This window comes from Vipera berus, assembly GCF_964194415.1.
Source record: "Vipera berus genome assembly, chromosome: 1".
NCBI classification, from domain to species: Eukaryota; Metazoa; Chordata; class Lepidosauria; order Squamata; family Viperidae; genus Vipera; species Vipera berus.
Genome location: NC_138202.1, coordinates 227,467,015 through 227,481,334, shown reverse-complemented (window position 1 = coordinate 227,481,334; position 14,320 = coordinate 227,467,015). Strand labels below are relative to the sequence as shown.

Here is a 14,320-nt window from a genome sequence, read left to right as displayed (position 1 = left end):
TTATAATTTACGATAACAACCAAGGTCTATACAGTATTGCAGAAATTGTCTTTTTTATTATTCTAAGCCATGTCATGAAGTTGGAACTTTCTTTACTTTTATACTTTGGTGCTCTCTGAGCTTGGTTGTTTTAATGCAAACATTTCATTACCGAACTAGGTAACATCTTCAGTGCTAGAAAGGGATGGGATTTGCTCTCTGTTTATAACAGAAGTGGCTTGCCCTGTCGGTGTTAGTGGGAGTATTCTTGGTGTTTCCTTGATTAGGCTGTTGTTTATTGAGTTGGTAGCTGGCTGATTTGTCAGAGTGCCAACCTTCCAGAAATTCTTTAATGTTTTAGGACTTAGCTTAGTCTAGGATGCTCACTGTCTCCCAAGTGAAATTACAATGAAGCCTGTCCATGTGTTGTGCAGTTAAAGAGTTTTCATCATGTCTTTTGACTGCTAGTTGGTGACCAAGGATGCACTCTGCTAGATCTTTGCCCAATAAGTAGACAAAGAGTTTTGTACTGTAGAGCAGAATATTGTTTTATAGATTCTTGGGAATGCATATTTTATCCAAAATATACTAAACTATAACATTACTTTCACGTTGAGCACAATTGCATGCAGTTTTCCTTAAGAAGTAGTTTGCCATTGTCTTCTTCTGGGTGGTGGTGGTGGTGGTGGTGATGACCTGCCGTTAAATACTAAGCAAAGCTAATCTTGCTTAGCTTCTTGGCCTAGGAAACTTGGTCAAATGCTTTTACTTGCTGAACAGACAATTTATATATTTACCTAAGAAATCTCATAACAGTTTATCCCTTTATACAAATTAAAAATATTGCAACAAACACTTCATGAATATTAAAAAGTGATTTTGAAATACAAAGTGGCTTCTGAATAGAATAGAATAGAATAGAATAGAATAGAATAGAATAGAATAGAATAGAATAGAATAGAATAGAATAGAATAGAATAGAATAGACCAATTTAAACTGATGCATGCAGATATTTAGTAGGATTTTAAAAATCTTTTAGCTTACCCTTAGCTATTCTGAGTTGTTGGGAAGTACAGTAATTGCAATTGGCAATTTAGCAAAGATAATTTGGATGATTTAATGAGTTCATTAAGTTGTTTCTTTGGCCTTGGTGAAAACTTAATGGAGGTAACTCACATTCCAGTTAGAGATCCCTGAGGGAGGGGAGATAATTTAGAAAATTGAAAAAGAGTGATTGAGCTTTGCAAAGACAGTTGATGAACAACTCTGCTGTAAATCATCATAAATGATGAAGATAAATGCAAACTACTTTTAATTTTCTTCTGAGAGATAGAAGGTGTCATCTTATCCCTTCAAATCAATGTTGGATACTGTTAACTTCAGCAAGATAAGTCATTTAATCACAATACTATAGACATATTACTCATTGTGGTTTTTTGTTTTTGTTTTTACTTTTGACTTGTCTAATAAGCTTCTACTGCTAATTAGTTTTTACTTAAATATACCAATGGCTTCTTAAATGAACAGTGCAAAGAAATAGAAGAAAACAATAGAATAGGGAGGACCAGAGATCTTTTCAAGAAAATTGGAGAAATGAAGGGCACGTTTAATGCAAAAATGGGCATGATAAAGGACCAAAATGGCAGGGACCTAACAGAGGCAGAAGAGATTAAGAAGAGGTGGCAAAATTACACAGAAGAACTATACAAGAATGAGCTTAACGTCCCTGATAATCACAATGAGGTGGTCACTGACCTCGAGCCAGACATCCTAGAATGTGAAGTGAAGTGGGCCTTAGAAAAACTGAGCAACAACAAAGCTAGTGGAAGTGACAGTATTCCAGCTGAGCTATTCAAAATCTTAAAAGACAATGCAGTAAAAGTGCTACACTCAATTTGCCAGCAAATTTGGAAAACTCAACAGTGGCCACAGGATTGGAAAAGATCAGTTTACATTCCAATTCCAAAGAAAGGCAGTGCCAAAGAATGTTCAAACTATCGCACCATTGCACTCATTTCTCATGCTAGTAAAGTCATGCTTAAAATCCTACAAGCTAGACTTCAGCAGTATGTGGATCGAGAACTACCAGAAGTACAGGCAGGATTTCGAAGAGGCAGAGGAACTAGAGATCAAATTGCCAATATACGCTGGATCATGGAGAAAGCTAGGGAGTTCCAGAAAAACATCTACTTCTGCTTCATTGACTATGCTAAAGCCTTTGATTGTGTGGATCACAACAAACTGTGGCAAGTTCTTAAAGAGATGGGAATACCAGACCATCTTATTTGTCTCTTGAGAAACCTATATGCGGGTCAAGAAGCAACAGTGAGAACTGGACACGGAACCACTGATTGGTTCAAAATTGGGAAAGGAGTCCGGCAAGGCTGTATACTGTCGCCCTGCCTATTTAACTTATATGCAGAGCACATCATGAGAAAGGCAGGGCTAGATGAATCAAAAGTTGGAATTAAGATTGCCGGAAGAAATATCAACAACCTAAGATACGCAGATGATACCACTCTAATGGCAGAAAGTGAAGAAGAACTAAAGAGCCTCTTGTTGAAGGTGAAGAAGGAGAGTGCAAAAGTTGGGTTGAAACTTAACATTAAGAAAACCAAGATCATGGCATCTGGCCCTCTCAATTCCTGGCAAATAGATGGGGAAGAAATGGAGGTAGTGACAGATTTTATTTTCCTGGGCTCCAAGATCACTGCAGATGGGGACTGTAGCCAAGAAATTAAAAGACGCTTGCTCCTGGGGAGGAAAGCCATGGCAAATCTAGACAGCACACTAAAAAGCAGAGACATCACCCTGTCAACAAAAGTGCGTATAGTCAAGGCTATGGTGTTCCCAGTTGCAATGTATGGCAGTGAAAGTTGGACCATAAGAAAGGCTGAGCGCCAAAGAATTGAGGCCTTTGAACTGTGGTGCTGGAGAAGACTCCTGCGAGTCCCTTGGACTGCAAGGCGATCAAACCGGTCAGTCCTAGAGGAGATCAATCCTGACTGCTCTTTAGAAGGCCAGATTCTGAAGCTAAAACTCAAGTACTTTGGCCACCTAATGAGAAGGAAGGACTCACTGGAGAAGAGCCTAATGCTGGGAAAGATCGAGGGCAATAGAAGAAGGGGACGACAGAGAATGAGGTGGCTGGATGGAGTCACTGAAGCAGTAGGCGCGAGCTTAAATGGACTCCAGAAGATGGTAGAGGACAGGAAGGCCTGGAGGAATGTTGTCCATAGGGTCGCGATGGGTCGGACACGACTTCGCAGCTAACAACAACACCAATGGCTTAATTCGGCGGATTTACTAAGGGCAGCTAATCATGAAATTTAATTTTTTGTTCCGCTGCCAGTCTCTTGTGAAAATTATTCTCACTAGCCAGCTTATTAAACCAGCAGAGGTGATACTGATACTCAGTGAGTCTGGAAGAAATACATACCTGACTCATTAGGTAGAGTGGGTAGAGCAGGGAGGATGGCAGGACTTAGATCACCTACACCAGGAGTGTCAAACTGCCGGCCTGCAGGCCAGTTGCATCATGTGGAGGCCACACCCACCCCAGCTCCGGCAATGCAAAAATGTTGTGATATATTGCAACACGTCACGTGACACGGTGAATTTGACACCCATGACCTACACCATCCAATCTAGTATAATCAGTGACCTCAAAACAGATGAGCAAATGAGTAAACTGCTTTTACCTTGAGAACCAACTTTTCGTGTTACTGTTGTATCAAGGCACAGCAACATCTCATGCACTTTTAGAAATAAAAAAGTGGCCAATTGTTTGGTAACCATTTAGAACGAGCTTAAGATGGATGTGTACAAAAGCAACATAGACTCAACCAAGAGTGCTTTCTCTCCCCCTCTTAGTTGACTGATGAAAATCTGTTAGATTGCAAAGGCAAGGACACTCTGTCTACATCTACTTGTTGTTGAAAATGTTTGTTTGATGCTGTTGTTTCCACTTCATTATGTATTACTAGGTGCATACATTGAGGAAAGATACTCACTATGTTTGAAGCTACAGCTTTTATTTATTTTTTAATTTTAATTCCATTTATATCCCGCCCTTCTCCGAAGACTCAGGGCGGCTTACAAGCTTAGCAGTAGCCTTCATTCTATGTATATGCCTGCTTATTAGGGCTTTCACACACACCCCAAGCGGCATTATTACAAAGTCAGCTTAATTGCCCCCAACAATCTGGGTCCTCATTTTACCTACCTCGGAAGGATGGAAGGCTGAGTCAACCTTGAGCCTGGTGGGATGCGAACCTGCACTAATTGCAGGCAGCTGGTGTTACTTAAGGAGGCATTAGCCTCCTTAAGTACAAGTAGTCCTCGATTTACAACCATTGGTTTAATGATTGTTCAAGGTTATAAACACACTTGGAAAAAATGACTTATGACTGTTTGCACACTTACAACCACTGCAGCATCCCTTAGTCACATGATCAAAATTCGGATGCCTGGCAGCTGGCATACATTTATGATGGTTGCATGTCTGAGGGTCACGTGATCACCTTTTGTGACCTTCTGACAAGCAAAGTCAATGGTGGAGCCAGATTCACTTAATAACCATTCTATTAACTACTACAGTGATTCACTTAACAACTGTGGCAAGACAGATTGTAAAATGGGGTAAAATTCATTTAACAACTATCTTGCTTAGCAATGGAAATTTTGGGTTCAATTGTGGTCGTAAGTCAGGGACTATCTGTATTGGCTCTCTACTTCCAACCATGAAAAACATAAATATCACATAGCCAAAGCCTATATAATTTGGGCCTCATATATTTTTATGGAAATCTTTTGGTTTTTTACCTCAGTAACTTCAGTACAAATGAGAGGAAGATACTGTAGAAGGATTATTACTTTGTCCAATTCACCTGGGAGGTGACTGTCATTTTCATAAAATCTATTTGCCTAGAGAGCTTCATGTTGCTTCTTAAGTTTGTTTATTTTCCTTATATTATGTTTGATATCTAAGAAATACAACTATCCGCTTTTTTAAAACAAATAGCAGTGAGCTGTAACAATCTTCATTGGATGATGATGATGATGATGATGATGATGATATTATTATTATTATTAAGCAAATTCTTCTAAATTCAAGTTCAAGTAAAAGTCTTGGGAGATGATTAAATAATTAATCTACTGAAACTACTTCAGATGTATTTCAGCAGGTTCTGTTTCAACAGAAATACTGCAGCAAAGTAATTGGATTTAATCAGATACATAACCACATGCTGAAAAGTTCCAGAATAGTGGATAATGAACCCATTATCTACTCTCAAGAGTAGCAGGTTTGAAGCGGAGTATGATAAATTTTATTGTTGATCAAAAAAGCATTGGTGAGGGAGATTAATGATTTTGGCTTTTAATATTCATGCAATAGGAGGAAAGAGTAAGTGGTTTCTTTCAGTAGCATTTGTAGCATTTCAGTGATATAAATTAAGAACTCCCCTGCCTTACTTAATTTCCCTCGCTGAATGGAATATTCACTGACCATATAATAACAAGAAGATGCACTGGCATAGGAAATGATCTATTTGTATATATGGGTGCTTACCATTTGCTGCGTCTTGCTGGGTTGCATTAGAATTCTTGAAAAGGGCTTCAATTTAGTAACCTGATCTTGTTAGGTATAAGTTATATGGAAATCTCATTTTTCACTCCACATTAACAAAATGATGAGAACAGGGGAATCAGTCTAATAATTTAGCCTTAATTACTGATGCTCCAATATCTCTTGATTTGATTACTTGCCTATGCTGTACATGGGGACTGTCCTTTAACATTGATTAGTATCTGCAATTCTTTCATAATACAATTGCAATGTTACTAATTTAGAATGGCCATGTAAGATAATTAAGACTTGTAAGTAGGTTAAAAACTCCCCTGGTTCATGTTCCTGTTTTTTAGTCACAGTGCAAAGTACTGATGCTTACCATAAAAATTGTATGTGTTAGGCCTTGATGAACTAGTTTCATGTGACCATCAGAAGTAAGAAAATCCAAGGTGCTGTTCTGAATATCCTCCACTATTTGAGAAATGCTCAGCTGTTGACCCCTTACTCATAGGATTTTCTATACTAGTGCTTGACCCAGTGTCTATAAACCAATAAAAGGGAATATTTGTAGCTCAGGATTGAAAGGAGGAAGTCTTTGGTGCTAAGTTTAGTTGCTTTCTTGCAGAAGTTTCATTAGCCAAACTAGGTAACATGATCAGCAGTAGCACTGATGATGCTACCTAGTTTAGGTAATAAAACATCTGCAAGAAAACAACCAAGGTCAGAGACTGGAATCTATCTTAATGTCCTTTCAGTGAAAATATAATTAATTGTTTCTATGTGAATTACCTGGATGTACTTACTGAAAGGCAACATAGAAGTGCAGAAAATAAACTTTCTGTCCCCATATCATCAAGACAAGTCTAATCCTGGATTCTGTAAACTCATAACCAAAATTATTATGATGTCATAATTAATTTACTGTTGAGAATTTATTCATTTACTCATTTATTTTTATCCATTTGTATTACTTTTTAAAAATTACTGAAGCCAAAAAAAAACACCATAATATTCCTCCTGCCTCCTGTTTTCTCTACAATGACAACACTGTGAAAGTAATTGGCCTAAAGTCACCCAGGGCTTTCATGCCTAAAACAGAACTAGAATTCACTGTTTCTTGGTTTCTAGGCCAGTATTTAATCTCTACACAAAATTGTTGTAATAAAGATCTGAACACTAACAACCTGAATGAAAAAAGTAGCCTTGTTTCCTCTGTTGTGTAGCTATAAAGAAGGGAGAGCTGTAACCAAAAATATTGAAAAGTAGCAGGAATTTATACTTCCTTCACTTTTAGACTTGTATCCTATTCTGTGTTTCTAGGAAGTACCTTGGTCTGTATTGCAACAGAGAGGTAAATTAAATAGCATTATGCAATAAGCACTGTAAGATAATTCTGAATCATAATGGCATCAATGGTATTTTGAGGTAATTAATTCAGATACTTCCCTTGCACGGCATTATATAACACAGTCCATATTCCTCTTAGAAGTCCCACAAGTTGGTGTATTTTTCCTACAAGGAAAGACATAAATGCTTATGATAATAATTATCATCAGTTTAGTTAGTTAGCAATATCTTACCCTGAGCTGCAGATAATATAACCTTCTTTCCTATTAGCAATGTCTTTTCAACTATTGAGAGAACGTTGTTTGACTCTCTGTCCCTACTTTGAGTCATTCGAGTCTAAATACCAAGATAGCTCATTCTAGTTTCTGATTTAGGTCACACCCATTTGGTTAATGCATAGTTGAGCAGAAACATTTGGAAATTCCCTCTTCATAAAAGTGCCTTGAAAGGCTTCTCTAAATCCTACTACTGTATTTTCCCCACACACACACACCTGTGCCGTGATGAATGACAATTTGCCTAGTGGGTTTAAATAATTAATAATCCCTTGCCATTCTTTATCAGATAGAGAATAACAACAATATACATGGCATAAGCTTGAAAAAGCCAAAAATAACTAAAATTATTTGGATAAGATTAAGGTTTTGAGGCAAACAATGAACATTGTAAACCTTCTAGTCATCTTTTGGTGAGATAGTTGGCAAATAAATTTAATAAATAAAAGATGTCAAGTCCAAGTCTGAACATCTGACTGTATGATGGACCATAATAATAATAATAATAATAATAATAATAATAATAATAATAATAATAATAATAATAATAATAATAATAATAATAAAAAGAGGGAATGAAGAGAGAGGTGGCTGAGATGAAAAGGGTCAATTGGGACTTCTCCACATTGCTTTGAGGCTTGATTGCCAGAATGAGGTTAGAAATGGACAACATTCTCAGTTTTTCACCTTCTACTCACCATGAGAGCAATCTTGAGGCATATTTCCTAACTGGTTTTAAAATGCCATTTTGCTCTTATGCTTCAAGTTATACTATTTTAGCTGGATCATTTTATTTCCTTAGAGCTAACTTTGGAAGTTGATTGGTTACTTTGGAGAGGAGGTAATACTAACCTGCACTTCTTCCAGGGATTCCCTTTAACGAGTTCGAGTGAGTGGAGAAATAATGAAATATTGAAAGAGGAACCTTTCTTGTTTCCAAGTTTAGGGTGAAAAACTAGCTAACTCATAGAAATAAAAATAGTACTTTATCTCTCCATCTGCCTATCTATCAGCTCAATTTCAAACTAGCAACCTGCTATATCTTAAGCAAAGGTCACAGGAACTGTGCTATTTCAGAACTACTATTAAAGGGAGCTCTAGAACAGGAGTGTCAAACTGCCGGCCTGTGGGGCAAATGCGTCCTACCGAAACCACGCCCACCCCATTGCCAGCAATGGAGAAAAAGTCGCGATATGTTGTGACACGTCACATGACGTTGCGAGTTTGGCACCCCTGCTCTAGAAGATGTTAGAATGCAACTGGGTAGCAAGAAAATATTTTTTTATTTTCAAGGTGGTTCTTGTGCCAGCATATATGAGCACTTTGATACTTCAACCTGATATAAATAACCTTGCCCTTGGCAGGAAAAAAAGGAAATTGGCAATTGTTTTCCAGGAACAGAAAGTTTGGAAGGCACAAAAGCAGGGTCGTCTAATGGAAGGATGTAAAAGCATGTTCTCTGGCAAAACTTTGCAGATTTTTGCCAAAGTGTCTCAATCCATAAAGGATTTTCTTAAACTCACTTAGAGTCAAACCAGAATGAATCAGGACAGGAACAACTTAACAGTACAGTGTGGGTATGTCCTTTTTCTTCACTCTAGAAAAGTAGTGAAATAACCTTTAGTGAAATTTTTCCTCTTATTTCTATCCTGCTTTTATACTTGGATATCTGTAAATTTACCTGAATCTATCTGGGAAGGCTGAAGAAACATCATTATAAGATGATTTTATAAAACAATTAGCAATATATTAAGCTTGTAGAATTTACTCCTATGTTAAGTATGTCCAGATTACAGCCTTGGTCAAGATTTTTTTTTAATTATAATTACTGAGCATATATATGCAAGAAAAACCTGACCTCTGAAGTTCAGAATTATCTTCTTAGATTTGCTGCACTAATAAAGAAAAGGTCAGTTGTTTTCACAATTTTTGTTTTCTGCAATTGAGTCCTTTTTTAGTACTTGTGGATCTCTAGTAAATGGTCATGTAGATACACAAATAGCTGCAAAGATATCATTATTACAATCATTATGATATCAGTCAAGCAGAAATTGGTAGAATAGTTTGCTACTGGCAATCATTGTTAATAGTACCAACTATTATATTTGGATCGGTATTTCTGCCTAAACTAAACTTTAAGATACACAAAACATTTTAAAATAAAATAAAATAAAATTTGGAGATAAATGATTAATTAAAGAGATAGCAAAATCACTAGGTACTCAGAAATAACTAACCCAGGGGTCTTCAAAATTGGCCCTTTTATGACTTGTGGACTTCAATTCCCAGAATTCCTCAGCCAGGCTGGCTGAGGAATTCTGAGAGTTGAAGTCCACAAGTCATAAAAGGGTCAAGTTTGAAGACCCCTGAACTAACCTGTTTCAATAAACGAACATTATACTATAAAGCACAAATCATTAAAATAGCAGCAAAGGAGGGGAAAAAAACAATTTAATATGGAAAGCAAAGATCCAGTTTTTTTCTGCCAGAGTTTTCCAAACACCAACTTTGTTACCAGACTTCAAAGAAAGAACATCTCAATTTCTTGACATCCTTTCCATTTTCAGCAGCAAAGAAAACTATGTAATATCTACCCATAAAGCATGCGTGCATGCATGTATGTATGTATATTGAATATTCTAAAGAAATATTTTAGTTACTGAAATCAGCTATAAAGTGATCTAAATTGGAGGGTTTAAAAAAACCCACTTTGTTTTACTTTGTTTTTCTTAAAATATCTTAAGTAGTTTTCTATCAGCAAGAAGGTTTACATTAGTGTCAATTTTCAACATTTTTCTTTCAAAATTTTAAACATGGGGAAAGTTTTCTAAGACCTTCCTGTCCTCTTCATTTTTGAAGCAGGAGCCTCCTCTTGAGGCAACTCCAATTTATACCACCAGAAGGAGATGTAGTTTTAATATATTCTTTAATTACAGTATGCCATTATGTCTGTGTTTCTGTTCACAAAACATTTTTAATTAATTTTCAAGAAGAAAAAAAAACCTAGATAATATTCTTAATGATAATTCTACTATGAGGTTCTGTTGCTCTTTTCTTTGGTTACTTTGAAGATTTTTTTCCAAAGAATTTTTTTAAATAAATATAAAAACAATTATTTCCATGGAAATCCTTTTTGATTTTTAAACAAAGAGGCGTGCCTTTGCTGTTTTGATAAAGTAAGATGGATTAGTTATGTATTTGAAGGAGGAACACTTGAATGGTGTTGACTCTATTATAAAACAACAAGCAACCAATCTTGGTGTTGGCTTTGTAGCTTCTTGAACATCCTCTTCCACGAACTTGGCCACTTCTCACGCAATTTATGTTTGAACTTCAAAGTTACAAGAAGAAGTAATTAACATTTGGATGTTTTGTTAATGCGTCAAAATAAGCTCCTCATCAAATGCCCTCTGACTGGAAGTAGAAGGCATAATTCCGCATAGCTTTTGAAAATGCATCTGGCTCTTTAGATTTTCATAGCTAAATGCTCAATAAGGACTCTTGTGTGCCAGAAGCTAGCCTACTGTACATAATTAAAGTCAGGTCTTTTTATTCTTACATTGATATCTTATCCTGGATATCAAATGATCTCAGCCAAAATTATAATACTCATGACTGTGCTGTGACTTCTAAAACAAGGACAAAGAAGGTGAATTGCCAAAAGTTACCTCCATTCCAGTTCTACTGGCATTTTTCCCCCAGAAATATCACAAATACCATTTATTATAATCCATTATTTTCAGGGGTTGGACTTGTTAGGTATATAGGTTTCAGTTTCCCCACAAAATATGTTTAGGAACAGGTTTTTTTTAATATGGTAGATAATAAAAATAGAATTTGGCCCTGGACAAATTGTAGAAAATCAAGCTAATTATCATATCACCGAGAAGCACAACTAAAGTGGCATCCCATGTAAAGAGGGAAGGTCGATAACTCTGCTGAATTTGCCTTTAACTTTGTGATACAAAGAAGGTATGTAAATTTTCAATTTCTACAACTGAATTTTTTTCTTTTCACCAGTGCTTTTTTTGTAAAAGAAAAAGGTGCTGGAACTCACATGTCATACAACCTGCCATGCCTACCCTACAAGGTTCCATCCAAAAAAGGTGCCAGAACTCTGTTCTGAGCGTTCTATGACAAAAAAACCCTGCTTTTTACTATAATTTGAGGGAGCTGCCATCTCCAGGGTTTTAGAGAAATTTGGCCTTCTGTCAGCTTCCAATCCTCTTATTTTTTTTATATTCCTCTATTGAAGGAAATATATATCAAGCTGTTAAATGTTACTTGCACTTTCCTTTTCCCATATACAATAGAACTGCAATCACAGTTTTTAATCATTTCAGCATTGCTCTTACTTTGGACTAGGCCCTCAATACCAGTTAAGTTTATGTTGTGGGTTACTTTCCTCTGACCTATTCCATAACTATTGTTCTATCACACAAATATTCCATGTATCAAAGCATTTGTGGAAATTTGATGACTCTAAGCTGATGACACATTTAACTCTGCCCTCCCCCAGCTCTGTCTGCTCTTCTTCCACATTAAAATAGTTATTTAAATAATTAAATAAGTGATATCTTGTGAAGAAGAGACAGCTTAGTAAGCTAGAAGGCAGAAGGCCATGAGTTCTACTCCTACCTTAGGTACAAAACCAGCTGGGTAATCCTCAGTCTGTCAGTCTTACGCAGCCCTGGTCATATAATTATGATTCGGGCACTTGACAATTGCTCATAGTTGCAGCTTCATTTGACCAGAAGATTGCCATTTGTGATCTTTGCTGCCAGCTTCCCACAAGAAAATATAATGGGGAAGGCACCAGGAAAGTTTGCAAGTCACTTTGGTAAGGTTCCCCAGTCTTCCTGTCCTTGTGCCCCACTGTATCCTGCATCCCATGGCCTCCCTGTACTTTTGTGCCTCCTCTAGCTGACCCTGCTCCCCTGTAGTACCCCCAGATTCCTTTCATGGGACTCCTGTTTCTTCCCACTTAATGACCTTGTATGTCTTTGAGTTATGATGGGAATCATATTAAATATTAACTTTTAATATTCAATATTTTAATGTTTGGGGTTTTTGATGTTTGTAAGCTACCTTGATTTGCTTATTAGTGAGATTGGCAGCATATACATTTAACAAATAAATAAATCAGGATTGCCATGCTTGTCACCAAGCAGTACGGTTATGTGACATTGCACTTTTACAACTGCATCACTTAGCAAGAACAATCCCAGTTCCACTTGCCACGATAACCCGAGTAATACCTTTATAGCCCCAAGGAGTCCGTATTCCTTCAAAAACTGCAGTTGCTCATTACTGCTCTTCAACCAGTTTGGTGTAGTGCTTAAGGTGCTGGCCTAGAAAACAGGAGACTGTGAGTTCTAGTCCCACACTTAGGCATGAAAGCAGGCTGGGTGACTTTGGACCAGTCATTCTCTCTCAGTCCAACCCACCTCACAGAGTTGCTGTTGTGGGGAAAATAGAAGGAGGAAGGAATATTAGGTGTGTTCATCACCTTGAGTTGCTTATAAAGTAATAAAGGTGAAATTATGAAAATCTATTTCCCCCCAAAAAAACCTGTTGGCTTTCTTTCAGAGTTCAGTTTCAAAGCTGTTTGTCCTTTTATATCAATGATCTAACTCCATTTAGGATGTGCATACCTTGCAGTATAACATTTTGCCATTTCAATCATGAAAAAAGTGATATTGCAATCTCTACTTGCCAAGGCTTCAACAGAAAGAATAGGGAGGGAGAGGAAAGCGCACGTCATTTTAAGGTAAAAAAAATGTAGCACTTCAAAAATAGGATACTTACATAAAACATAACTATGTTTGTCAAAATGCTGCAGGGCTTTGACAAACGCATTTCATGTTTGGCAATAATGCCTTAATGAAAGGATGTACTACATATAGAAAATGAATTAGCAGAGTTACAGCTTTTCATCTATCAAGTGGCACAAAATTACTGGTATTGTATATAGAAGCGCAGGCACCTGCTATTTGAATATATATTATGAATATACCATCTGAATAAGATTTTAAGCCATACCCCAGGATTATTTTTAAACTGGTAGAAATGAAGTAATTCTCTAGCCCAAAGTATTTGATGTGTCTTAAAAATGAGTAGAATAGCAAATAGAAAGAAATCTAATGAGAGTACTTTTTTCATGTCTTACTCTGGACTAGAACTGTGCTAGAAATACTGTTTATAACCCTCCATAATGTTACTATAGAGCAGAAAAGGGCTGCTTTTAAATTATTTTAATCAACAATTGCTACATAGAGATCATTAGTTAATCTCAATATTAATTTTTGCCAGAGTGGCCCAAACAGGGTTACTGGAAAACAAAAGAAATGACTATTACCATTTAATCTTTAAGAGTTAACAAGAAATTTTTACAGAACAGAAAAAAATTGCCCAACATATAGTTACTATGCTCAAAAGCCATCTGTGCATTGTGTGTTATCGTGTGGGCTGGAATCCTGAACAAGATCTTTGGCTGTCATTTCTTTTGTGGCAGTTCATATCTGAAATGTTTTTTAAGCTAGATAGATATGAATATAAAAGAGCAAAGCAGGTACCAAGAGTCTCTGAATTTCATTTTTCCCAATGAAGCAGAATGGCTCTGCTTGAAGATAATATACAGAGGCCACCAAGAATAGTTTCTAAAGCAGTTGCCAGGAAGCGTATGTGGCTGCTTTAATGATTAGAAAAGACATAATTTCCTTTACATTTCTTAAGTCATCTGCTGACTTATGAGGAGGAACCTACTCTTCCCAGTCTTTCATATGTTACAGTATAAGCACTCTATAAACTGTCCCCTTAACAAGTGAAAGGCAAGAAGGAATTAAAAAAAAACACACCATGGTAATCCCTATGTATTTTCAGATGAGAAGAGTTAAATATATTCTTCTATTTGAATTTAACAATATGATTATGTTTATTAAAGCCCACAGGATGTATCTTTGGATGGAGAGAGAGAGAGAAAAAAAAATGAGACGGAGAGAGAGAACCTCAAAATATGACTGATGTACTTTCAGGGAATTTAGCGATTGATTAATTATTAATAGAAGAGAATATTTGTATTAGCTTAGAGTTAAATTGTGGGGTCCTTGGTGCTCTCTGAGCTTGGTTGTTTTCTGTCCATTTCTA

The 14,320-nt window shown here is 36.6% G+C and overlaps 1 protein-coding gene across 1 annotated transcript in view; it reads left to right on the top strand.

Annotated features, from left to right (window-relative positions):
- Positions 1–14,320, top strand: part of CSMD1 (CUB and Sushi multiple domains 1) — a gene marked incomplete at its 5' end in the record, with an annotated part of 1,150,904 nt that overhangs the window by 204,456 nt on the left and 932,128 nt on the right. The gene's annotated exons all lie outside the window — the stretch shown is intronic.